Source organism: Eulemur rufifrons, chromosome 29 (assembly GCF_041146395.1).
Source record: "Eulemur rufifrons isolate Redbay chromosome 29, OSU_ERuf_1, whole genome shotgun sequence".
NCBI classification, from domain to species: domain Eukaryota; kingdom Metazoa; phylum Chordata; class Mammalia; order Primates; family Lemuridae; genus Eulemur; species Eulemur rufifrons.
Window position 1 is genome coordinate 25,257,529 of NC_091011.1, and position 12,521 is coordinate 25,270,049.

At 42.2% G+C, this 12,521-nt stretch overlaps 1 protein-coding gene across 1 annotated transcript in view; it reads left to right on the forward strand.

The window, feature by feature from the left end:
- JAZF1 (JAZF zinc finger 1) overlaps positions 1 to 12,521 on the forward strand; it is a 328,048-nt gene that overhangs the window by 36,814 nt on the left and 278,713 nt on the right. The window lies entirely within an intron of this gene.

Sequence of the window (12,521 nt, forward strand, 5' to 3'; positions counted from 1 at the left end):
TGACAGATAATAAATAAATAGATATAAAAATAATAATAAATAAACAGATATAAAACAGTAAATATGTCCTCACTTATGTTTTTAAATGTCAGTCTGGCTGCATTGATGAGACTGTACCATAAGTTCCTTTTATGGGTAGTATCATTTTCTCTTATACTTAAAGGATCTGTCAGGATCTGCTGGTAGTTCCAAAGACTGGACATAGATGACATTCTTTCTCCTTGGTCAGAGGGACACTGCTAGAGGTGACTGATTAAAGGTAACTGCTAGAGGGTTGAAGAAACAGTCCTTCCGTTTACTGATTCCTTCCTTAATTACTGAGCATGTTATACACCTGGAGCTATGTGGTCAGTGCAACATCCTCTCCAAAGCTTGTGATACCTACGTGTAATAGGGAGACAGGCACACTGGCCAAGAACTAAGTATGACACTTTGGCTAAGGACGGCGTATATGTTCAAAGTGTAGTGGTAGAAGGGGTACCTGAGGGAACCAGGGAAGGCTAAACCAGAAATACATTGCCTTGAACTGAAACTTGACATGGACACTCAAGTGCCAGGAGGGACTTTCCAAGCAAGGAACAGCACTACAAGGCTGAGACATCGCAGAGAAAGCTTGGTAACTTCTGGAAGTAGAAGTGTTTCAGTCAATCTGGGATGTAGAGAAGAAGGCGTGGAGTTGGGTAAGCTGAGGCTAGACCCAGAGGGTTAGACCTTAGGGTTAGACAAAACTCTTCACTCTGTCTCTTAGAAGACGGTGGGTCAGTGTGGCCCAGTGACTGTCCTAGTGAGTAGCTGGAGGCAGGGTTGAGACTGAACGTTCTCCTGACTCCCGGTACAGTGCTCTTCCTGCTCTAACACAAGTGCCTGTGATTTTATCCCTGGACACAGAATAAGCCCTAGGCAGGGTTGATCAATACAATGAATTGAATTGCATCTGGTATAGTTGTACAGGTTGTTCATTGTGCATGAGTGGAGAGGGTGGGGGTGTGGAAATCCAGCCTGCTTTCTGTTGGCCATGCATGCCCTGAATCCTTTGCTGGGTTGCTTTCCTGCCCAGAAGAAGAGGTATGTACCTCTTTTGAAGTCCCACACAGGGCTGTATGGGCTAGCAGGGCCCTGGGTGGCCTGCAGAGACATCCCTTCACTCTGAGGGGCAGAAACAGTGAGCAATCTAAGTCCAACATCAGGGCCTTTTATACTTGGCTCCTTACTGAAGTGTCCTCTGTGCTAGGAGCTAAAAGTGGCAGGACAAAAGGAAAGGTGCCCACAGTGAAAGGCCTTGAATGTTTGGGAAGTACGTGTGGAGTCACATCCTCCAGTGCCCTTCGAACTTATTTCTGACTCTGGGGGGTTGGTGTTATCCAAGTCTTATTTAGGTGGAATATGCTACTGCTCACCTGCCTCTGAAAGACTGAGATGTCACTGAAGCTTTAGAAGTGGTTCTCAGAGTGTGTTCCTTAGACCAGCTGTGTTGGAATTGTTGCGTGGAGGTTGGTACATATGAAAGATACCAGTTTCTGAGCGTCTTTCTAAACCTACCATAACAGAATCTTTGCAGATGAGACCCAGGAATTTCACCAAGCTCCCCAGAAAGTGTTCATGGCCAGTAACATTTAAGAAATTCTATTGTTGTGATTTTTCATGTCCTGTTGACAAAGGAGAAGGAAAAAAAAAATATTTGAACATTACTAGGAAGATAACCGTAATATTTTAAAATTAATTTTCTTTTATTTAATAATCTATCTTGAAAATCATTCCGTATCAGTAGGAGTAGAGCTGCCTCTTTCTTTGTGATGACTACCTAGTGTTTCACTTTGCAGATGTGCTGTCATTTAGCTGACGAGAATTTTTGTCACTTCAGTCTTTTTTCTAACTGTAAACTTAGTAATAGGTTATACACCAATTTGTGTATTGACCAATACTAATTTCTAAATATTTTTGTAATAAAAGAAATTAGAAAAGAGTGTTTTGTGAGACTTATTTTTCAGCTTTATGCATGTAGGCATACTGGTTGAGATATTAAAAATTATTTCTTACTGCAAGCTCTGATAAAAATTCTGAAAGCCATAGGTTCAGCGAATCATAAATATTTAAACTATCTGCCTATCAAGCACCTAACATCAGAACCTTATGTTATCTTTCTGAGGGTGAGGTCATAGTAACTGCTGAACTTTATATGAATATTTGTACCAAAAACCAGGATTTTTTTTTAAATTTGGTATGTGCCTAATAATAATGAAGACTTCTTGTTCTTAAAGCATGCTTTATTAATAAAGTCCAGTTTGATCTTAGGACGATAGATAGTATAATAACACAAAAGTTGAATTGACAGTCTTATTGGAATTAACTTGACATTAAATACTCTAAATGCAGCATTTTTACTGAGGAAACTGGCCTGGTTTGAGTAGTATTGGCCTCTTACCAACACCTTACAGGAATCTTCTGGCATTCCGTCACTGTGTACCTAAAGAACCTAGGGCGAGTTCTTGGACTCCACCTCTATAGCTCCAAAGCTGAGCCTCTGAAAAATCCTTTTCTTAAACCTTCTCTTCTGGTTGTCAGGCTTTCCATGTAGGAGCTATTTGTTCATTTTGTTTGTTAACTTAAACTTTCTAGAAGTCACATGTCTCTGAGTTGTGTCTAGGTTGCCTTTCTATTTAACATTCGGCTTGGGATTTCAGTGTAACGGGATATGGGCTGTGGCTGCATCTTTTGAGCCTGTGAATTTTTGTTCTACCCCAAATTAAAAGCTGGGATAGCATAACATAACTGAGAGCTTCCTCAACTATGTGCTCGGAATGAGTTTCACATGTGCCACCAGATATTCACGGCTGTAAATTTCTTTCTGTGTTAAAGCATTTAACATTTCTTATAGCCATTCAAAAAGTTACAACAGTTCAAATTATATTTGAACATCACTTGTATGGCTCCCTTTGTAAACTTCTTGAATTCAGTGATTTCAAAAGATTTGTGCTTGGAATATTTATAAAAATTCGTTGCTTCCTATCTTTCCTAGTATTTTATTCTTCTTATAATAATGTTATATAAAGATGAAAGTAGATTTTTTTCAACAGTCTCCATATAGATGTTGCCACATTACTTCTGCTTGATTCACTGTGTTGTGTACATACTATCATTGACTGTGTGCGCCATGATGTGAAAAATGTTGGGAAGCACCAACAGAGTCCATGGGAAGGCTGGACATTAAACCTCCTGAGGAACATTTTAAGCACAGACATCATCTCTCCCACCCCAGATCTACCGAGTCAGAATCTCAGTGGGGTTTGGGTTGAGGGGTGGCAGGCACATGTTTCTTGGACTGCAGTAAAAATACTATAATGAGTATTTTTGTCTCTGTTAGTTTCTCTCATATTTGACACCTCAGTCACTTTGCTGTCTGCCTGTTGTCTGGGCAACTAGGACTTGTGACTTCATTCAACCTTTGCAGGAGCCGGAGTCTGTGAAGGACTCATCTTGTCAGAGTAAACACTTTTTCTGCAACTTCTTCTGGTCTCCCTCCTCCACCTCCTTCTCTTTCCAGAAAGAACCATCCCCTCCTCCTTGTTCCCCCCAACACATACTCTAAACTCATACCTCTATACCACTTCGTCATGTTTGTCCCTAGGGCCGTTGACCGCTGCTGAACTATAAGTTCCTTGAACTATGAGTTCTCTTCCTTGTGTCCAGGGCCTGGTCATTTGGTGGATTCTGAGTAAATATGGTCAAATGAATGAATTATGGAGTGTGGGGCAACAGGAAAAGCAAATACTAAGTGTATGGTTTCCTGCGGCTGCCATGATATGATAAAGTGCCGTAAACTGGGTGGCTGAAACAATAGAAACTTGTTGTCTCACAGTTCTAGAAACTAGAAGTGTGAGTGAGCATCAAGACCAGGTCGGGGCCATGCTCCCTCTGATGGGATTAGGTCCTTGGCTTGTGGCAGCGTAGCTCCAATATTCATGTGGTGTCCTTGTGTGCATGTCTGTGTGTCCAAATGTCTCGTTTTTATAAGGAAACCAGTCACACTGGATTAGAGAGCCACCCTGGCGATTCATCTTAACTAATTATATCTGCAACAACCCTCTTTCCAAATAAAGTACATTCTGAGGTACTTTGGGTTAAAGACTTCAATATATGGACTTTGAGGGGACACAGTTCCCTTCACCTCGTGACACTAACGATTCCCTGGCTCTCTCGCTGGTGCAGAGAAGTGGGCCCTTACAAAGAGTTTCCTTTGCTCTTTTCCTTGAACGGTTTGGCCACAGCATGGAAGGGGTGGGTTGATGGCCCTTCAGCTCCTCAGGCACTGACAGGAGCCTATGAAGTCAGTGTTTTGTGGTAGAATATAAACCAAGATCAGGTGTCACTCTGGGCAGTCGGGACATTTGTCTCTGATGGTAAAGCGGGGGTCTGGGACAAGGCCCCCGAGAGGCCGTCAGAGCTGGGCGGTGGGGCAGCAACTCAGTCCTTCCACTTCAGCTCTACCCTGACCTCACTAATTAGCCAGTTCATTCATTCATTCATTCACCATCGTGTGGTGGTACCGTTTCTAAGTGGCTTTCACGTACGTTACCTCATTTGAGCCTCCAGTCGACTCTGGCAGGGAGGTAGTGCAGGAGCCTCGACTGTGTAGATGCGGAAACCGAGGGCACATTCACACGGCGTGCAAGGGGTGAGCCTGGGATCCCAGCCCAGGCCTTTGGATTCCTCATTCGGTGCCCCGTAGCCAGCGTCTGCAGTTTCCTTCAGGGACTGCCGGTCTTCCCAAGTGTGCGCTCGGCACAGCAGGGACCCAGCACCCCTCAGAGGAGAGGGGAGGCACGCATTCTTCAGAGAACAAGTTTGGATCAGAAGCCTACTAGGATTTACAAATCACATTTCCTTTTTCTCTTTGAAAAGTGTCTTTAGTCTAATCTGAAAAGCTTGTCATGCCTGTCAAAAGAAGCTAGCGACAGGTGAACGGCAAAGCATTCTGAGAATGAGAATAAAGGGTTTTTTATTAGGGAAGGGAGGCATAGCAACTTAATAATTACCGCTGAAATAGTCACAGCAATGCTGAAGCTTCTCCATAATTTAATCTAACTTAATACTAACTGCCTCCTCCCTAGTGGCAATACATAAATTAATTAATAGTAGGTTGGATTTGAAGCTATGTCTTTCTATTTAGGCCATTATTAACTTGTTCTCTGCGCCTGTCTTTCTTGGCTGGGTGTGTTCATAGTGTTGTAGAAACGAGGGTAACTTCTGGCTCCTGTTGCTATTATGACTTCTGTGAGCGTCAGGCTTTTGAAAACGTGTACTCTTTTATCTGCATTTTACTCCCTTCTTGTAATAGACACCTCAGCCCCACAGAGAGGTTATACCTACTTGCTTCCTAGCAGGCAGTAGGTATGGTTCTTCATTTTTTCTCCTGAGAGGGAGTTAGCACAGGGTAGTAGTTCAGACTGTGGGCTCTGAGTGGAATTGAATCCTGGCTCTGCGACTTATGTACTGTGTGATCTTGGGCCAAGTATGTAACTTGCCTGCACCTCGGTCTTCCCATCAAGAAAATGGGTAATAATTTTATCTACCCATATCTACCCATAGGGTTGTCACAACAATTAAATGAATTAATACCTGGAAAGTTCTTGAAAGAGTGTCAGATACATTCTAAGTATCAAACGGATGTTGGTTAACAGCAATAATAGTATCCCCTGGGGCTCTCAGATACTTTCTGTTCCCAAGGTGCCAGCTTAATATTCTCTTGTTTGTTGCCAAGTCACTTCCATCTGTCAGGGGGTGTCAGAGGGTCCCAGTTGGCCATCCTGAGTTCCTGGCTGCACGGCAGACACCACGCATGTGGTGACTGCTGAGAAGCAGCCGCTGTGGAGACGGGGAGGCACCATTCGGAAAGCATTGTCATCTGTATCCTGGGGGTGCACCAAGATGAGCTGTGCAGTCCATCCAAGGGCTCACCCTTTAGGAGGAGACAAGGACTTGTAAGGAAGTACTTGTGAGGCCTGTGATAAATCCTTCAAGGAGATGGGAGGAGGAATGGGGAAGGGCATTCTGGTTTGCTACAGATCGCTTGTTCCAGATAGATTCCTCCCTTCTTGTCTTGGAACCTCACAGGCTTGTGAAGGGTGACTGGCAGCAGGAGGGAGGAGCTATCCACAAGGCGGAGAAGTTTGGCCACAAAGAAGATGCTGTGTTTCAGCAGTTGATTAACCTCTCTGCCTCTAGTCCAGCCCTCCGTCTCCTCATACAGCTGTGAGAGTGGTATTCTAAGATACGAATTGAATCATGTTTCTTCTCTGCTTAAACCCCCTTATGAGTTGCTCCTTCCTGCCCACAGGAGCTTACTCAGCCCGGGAGACCACACAGCACAGGGGTTTGCTCTGGGCTTCGGAGTGGGATGTTCTGAGTCTCCATCCCAGCCCCATCGGATTAATTGCTGGTAACTTCATGCAGGTCACTGGCCCTTCTGTGCCTCAGCTGTCTCCCTGTAAGATGACATCGTGATGCCTCGCTCGTTGGGTCGTTGAGCAGAAAACTGCTTATGCACAGGGCCTGGCATGGAGTAAGCAGTCAGCATTAGCCATTGCTATTTTCTGCCTCCCCCCCACCCCCAAACCCGGCCTCCTTGCCTGCAGACTTCTAGCGTGAATACCCATCCACGCTCTGGCTGTGGGGCTCACCTGCTCATCTCCCTCTGCCGGCTCCCTCACGGCTTCTCCCCTGGGAAGCCTTCCCGGCAGTCCCTTGCCCCCCTTACCTTAGGCTGGATCCAGACAGACCCTTGTGCCTGAACTATTGGTGCTTAGGTCAGGATTGGGTCTTGTTATGCCGAATTTTAATTACTGCTTCTACTGGTCTGTCTCCCTAACCAGACTGCAAACTCCATTGATGATAAGGACCCTGGTATTCATCTCTGAAATTCTGGCATGAGTTGGAAGTGGAGAGTGCTCACTAAACACCGGTGGAGTTCAGTTGTCCATTGGACCATGGCTTCAGCTGATGCTTAAGGCTGCCCAGCACAGACTTAGCTCAGCTGACGCATGTTTCTGTCTAGATTCTGAACGCACTGCTGTGTCTAGCCAGGGGTGGGGAAACTTTTCATGCTGGAAGGTCACATTAATTTAGCTGTAATCAAATACAGCCACATTCAAGAAACTTCAATTAGATATACTTAAAAATGTACATTATTTTGTAAAAATCTAACTACTATGTACTTAATAATTTCAAAAAATGAAAACTGTTAATTTTAAAGTTAACTAATCTTTTAATGATTTTGGTTGTGTCTGCTTTTTATTGGAAAGCATTTGGATATTTGATTGCAGCATGGAGGTCTGGAGTTTCAATTGATCTTCTAGAAGGTATCAGGCATTTGTGACCTTATGGGCATCTTGATTTGGGTTAGGTAGGAGAGCGTGGATTTGCAGCAATAAGTGGTTGAAAATCAAGAAAGCATTTTTCAGGCATGTTGCCGAAGGCGTGGGTGTTCTGTTGCATTTTTCCATATTGCAGTTGAATCTTTCTTAGCATCAAATAATGACTTTAAAATGTCGTCTACTGAGAGCTCAACCAATTCCATCTGTAGTTCTTTAGATGATATCAACTAGGTGATATCAACCGAATATTCAAATGCTTTCCAACAAAAAGCAGACACAACAAAAGTCACTAAAAGATTAGTTAACTTTAAAATGAAAAGTTTTCATTTTTTTGAAATTAAGTACATAGTAGTTAGAGATTTACAAAATAAGGTACATTTTTAAGTATATCTCCCATAAACTCTCGCCAACCAGCCTGATGCAGTAGTGGGGGAAGTTAGAACTAAATCATGAGCGTAGCAGCCCTCAGTTTAGCCCTTGTGGCTTACTAATGTTCTAATTGTGCCGGTCAATCTGGGAGGATTATATTGTTGAAACTAATTATTTGATATTTTATATGTGTTCATTTTAAAAATAAAATAAAAATATTAAAGACAAAAATGTGTTAATAAAAATAGAGGATTTGTTCTGTAAAATTTGGATTCAGTCAAAAGGCCGCACTTAAGGACCTCGAAGGCCATTTGTGGCCTGGAGGCTGCAGGTTCCACACCCCTGGTCTAGATTTATCCTTGCTGGAGGGGTACAGGGCCATATCCCTGTATATATCCAGGTGATTTCTATCTTTTCATGCTAGAGAGACGTTGACCTCCCGTTTAAGAGATCACGAGGGCATCGGTATGGTGGATGAAGACATTGGGTTAGAGTTAGAGAAACTGGGTTTGTATCCCAGTCCTGCTACTTATTTTTAGCTGTATTACCTTAAACAAGTAACTTAACTCTGTATAAAACAGGAATAATATGCTTTCTTCGTAGAGTTGTAAGGGTTATGTGAGATAATATTAATATAAAACATTCACACACTACCTGACGCACAGTGAACATTTAGTAATTACTTCTTGCTGTGATTTTGCTCATCGTTGTTATTTTGTTATTTTGGGCTTCCATAGCAGCGTTGTAGATTGGCTGTGCTATCCATATATTTTGGAAAAATGAAGTTTTTTTTCCTAAGGTGAAATAGGGAGGTTGGAAAAAGATATTTGTACAGTTGCCAATCTCAGCAGCTTGCAGAAACTTCATTACACAGAGTTGCTTGAAATAAGACAGTCAGTACGATAGCACAAGATGTTAATACAGGAAGAGGACTGGAGATGAATAGGTTGATAACCTCCGTCTACCTAGATACATAGATACAAACAGAATTTTATGTTGGTACCTCTTACTGAGCCAGAATACCACCAACTTGTTTATAAGCATTTTGTTTTTGATGTTTCTGTACATGTCATCATACCTCACCCTGAAATGAGTTTTTAAGAGGCAGTTTATAGTTTCTGCTCTTCACTATCGATCAGACTTAAAAAGTATTTGCTTCTTTTGAAGCTCCCTTTTGCCTTTGAAAACATCCTCCATGTTCTTTCAAAACAGTGCCTCAAATGCCGTCCCCAGATGTCCATGTGTGGGGGGTGTTTATCAGATAAAATATTGGCAGAAAGTCCTAAGTAAAGTTATTTTGCTATAAATCCGGGCCAGTTCTTATTAAAATAGCCAAAGAACATGTGGTTGTGAACATGTGGCAGGGTGCTGTTTGCTCTTACAAGCAATTAACTGACATAAGAACAATTGTAAAACTCATAACATGTAGCAACCCCTACATATTAAACAGTATATTCTGTGCCGCATGGTGAACCTGTGTCTCATAGCTGCCTTTTAGTTAATGTTTGTAGTAGCAACACGGCTCTGTTGTTAGGTATGTAGCCTGTTGAGGAGGAAGGGCTCTTTAGTTTTGGGGAACACGAACTTTGGGACTAGAACTTTCCATGTTTGAATTTTACTCAAACTTGTATCTCTCTGTGTAGGCAATGTAACATATGTATGTTTATGTTTCAAATAGTCTGTATTTCTCAATCATAACTTAAGGTGCTACTATATAAGGAAACTATTGCTCCCCTGAGTTGCCCAGTTATCATTTAGGAAAATTACTACTTGTAGCAAGATAGCTCATAGTTTGACTCACTTCAAGTAATAGTGGAAGTATTATTCATGCATTCATTTGAACCTTATTGAGCACCTGTGTCTATAAAGCACAATGCTAGGCATTTGGGAGGTAGAAGAAACTGGACATGAATTCCATACCTCAAGGAATTTATAATCCAACAAAGAGAATATGTATACAAATAAGTGTAATACAGGAGATTATAAATGATAGTACAAAAAAGGATTGGACAATATGCTGTAGAAGTTACAAACCTGTGTTTACATATTTCTTTAATCCTCTCTTATCATATCCTCTCTACCATGAAGCTTGTATTGTCACTATAGGATCCTGTTTGGTTTGTTGTTCTTTTTTAAGAGATGGAGTCTTGCTGTTTTGCCAAGGCTGGAATGCGCTAGTGCAGTCATAACTCACTGCAGCCTAGAACTCCTGGGCTCACGTGATCCTCCCCCATCAGCCTCCCAAGTAGCTGGGACTATAGGTGTGCCCTGCTGTGTCTGGCTAATTTTTACAACAGTTTGTTTTGTAGAGATGGGGTCTTGCTATGTTGCCCAGGCTGATCTTGAGCTCCTGGCCTTAAGTGATCCTTGTGCTTCAGCTTCCCAAGTAGCTGGGATTACAGACATGAGCCACCATGCCTGGTTCTCAATCCTGTTTTTAAACTAACTGAAATGAGCGCATTTGGGTGTAAGAAAAAATAAATCCCTTAGACTGAGCTGTCATTGGTGCTCTTCAGGAACCAGAGTCCTGTTGTATTTCTTCAGTAAAAGACAAACTGGTAAATTTAAAGCAATGATAGTAACCCAGCTCTGAGTATTTGATCCATAAATATGTAGTTAGAGATTTTTATTGGCTGTGCCTTTGATGCTTTTCATAATGGAGAAATCCTCAAATTAAAAAAAGAGGTGGTGTCCCACATGGTTATTAAAATTCCTTTTTGATCAACAAGTATTCCTGGAGCACTCAGTATCCACCAGGCACTGTGTAGTGCACAGGGATGACAGCAGCAATCAAGAGACTACACCCCTGTTTTCCCGAAATTTGAGTTTTATTGAGGAAGACAGATGACATAAGTAATTAAATAAACGAATAAGGTAATGTTTTTGATAGGCCTAAGTGCCAAGAGGGAAATAAAATAGGTAATGGGACTGATAGAGACAGGCAGTTATGTGTGAGTTTTGCAGAGTAGCAGGAGGGGGTAGCATTGCTTAGGGTCAGGAAAGGCCCATCTGAAGAGACCAGAGTGATGCAAAGGACTTTCTAGAAGAAGGATGTTTTTGGCAGAGGAAGCAGCAAGTGCAAAGTCCCTAAAGTAGGAACATGTTGGCCACTTCAAGGAACAGGAAACCCACGTGGCTGGAACATTGTGAGTGAGGACCATGGTGAGGTTGGTGGGGCAGCTGGAGTCCTAGGAGGCCGCGATATGGAGTTACTACAGCGGATCGGTTCCCAGGCTGGTGCACGACACATGTTTATTTTAAGTTGAAGCTAAGGCTAGGATTAATGCAAGGTTGAATTCTGGGCCCTGAAACCAAGTTGCTGCTCGGTAAAAAAGGAAGAAGAGAAAAGAAAATACCTGTTTTCTTTCCTGGATTCTCCTGGCAGATTTAAAAAAGTAAACACAATGTGCATGATTTATGTCACTGTCTCTATCTGTATCCCTTCGTCTGGGCAGCAGGTAGGCTCACGATGCTTTGATTTTCTTCCCCATTGTGATACTTCTTCCCTACTGTATCCCTTTAGTACTCTATTTTCTAAATTTAATTTTACCTTTCTTCTCCTTTTAATCTTTCTCCGTCAGAACTCTCATTTCTTCAAGGCAGCCGATTATAGCTGGTAGAAAGGTAAATCTGATTCATAGTGTTAATAACTGATGTGGCCCACTTCTACAATTATTTGCATTTTTAAAAGGATGTTTGTTAAACCAAACGAATCTTATGTTTTAATGAATAAGATGCTAAAATAAAGAGGAGTAGACCATCCAAAGAGGTTTGGAGGGTGATCTTTTTTTGGGAAGGGGAGAGCCAGCCGTGCTTGCCTGCCAGAGGCAGAGTTTGCCTCTGCGCTGAAAGTAGTGTCTGCTTTTACAGCTTCTTCCTTTCCTCCACTCACATTTTTTCCAAAGTTCCATGTCTATACATAAAGATTCTTTTGTTGCTACTGCTGCAGCAGCAGGGAGTAGTGAGAGTAGGGAGTAGTGAGAAGGGTCGGAGACGGTTTGGGGATGAAGGTGGGAGTTAGTGGCGGCTTTCCAAATTTATCAATTGTTTGGAAATGGAGTCTCTATAAATCGAGAGCCCTAGGACTCCTGGGCTCAAGTGATCCCCCCCCGCCTCAGCCTTTGGAGTACCTAGTTCTGCAGGCCTGCACTGCTGCGCCCAGCTAATTTTGGTGTTTTATTTGGAAAGTTTCACCTGCAGTTAGAGGATTAAAAAATTGATTATGCTTGACCTTTCTTCCATGTCTATGTTTAATTTCCACTCTTATGTTTATGCATGTGGATGCAGGGTAATTCTGAATAATGGGAAGGATGAAGGGTCATCATTACCCAGAGGATCATTCTGTGCTCCTAATTAAAATTATGGCTGGAAATTGCTTCCTTATGTGTAGCTCAAATTGCTTTCGTAATAATTTCACTTTATAACTTCTAGTTAATCCTCTCCTTACCACCCTTAAGAATCCTTCCCTGTCCTTGAAGTTGACTCCTTTGAAATCTTTATGGGCATTCGTGGTTTCCCCTAAGCTACGGGTAGCCTGATACTTTGTTCCCACAAGTCTTTAAGTTTCTAAACAAAACAGTCTTTGCTCCCTTTTCTCCCACTGCACTTTTAATGAGTTCTGGTTCTGGAACATGACTTGATTTCATGTTGTGGTCAATATTGTAAATTAGCTGAGCCTTACTGATTCTCATTCTCCCTAATGAATTCTTTTCTGTCTTTTGGGCCAAGACTGCCACATTACTGCTTACCCTAATTAGTATTCTTTAATGGTAATCAAGTGAC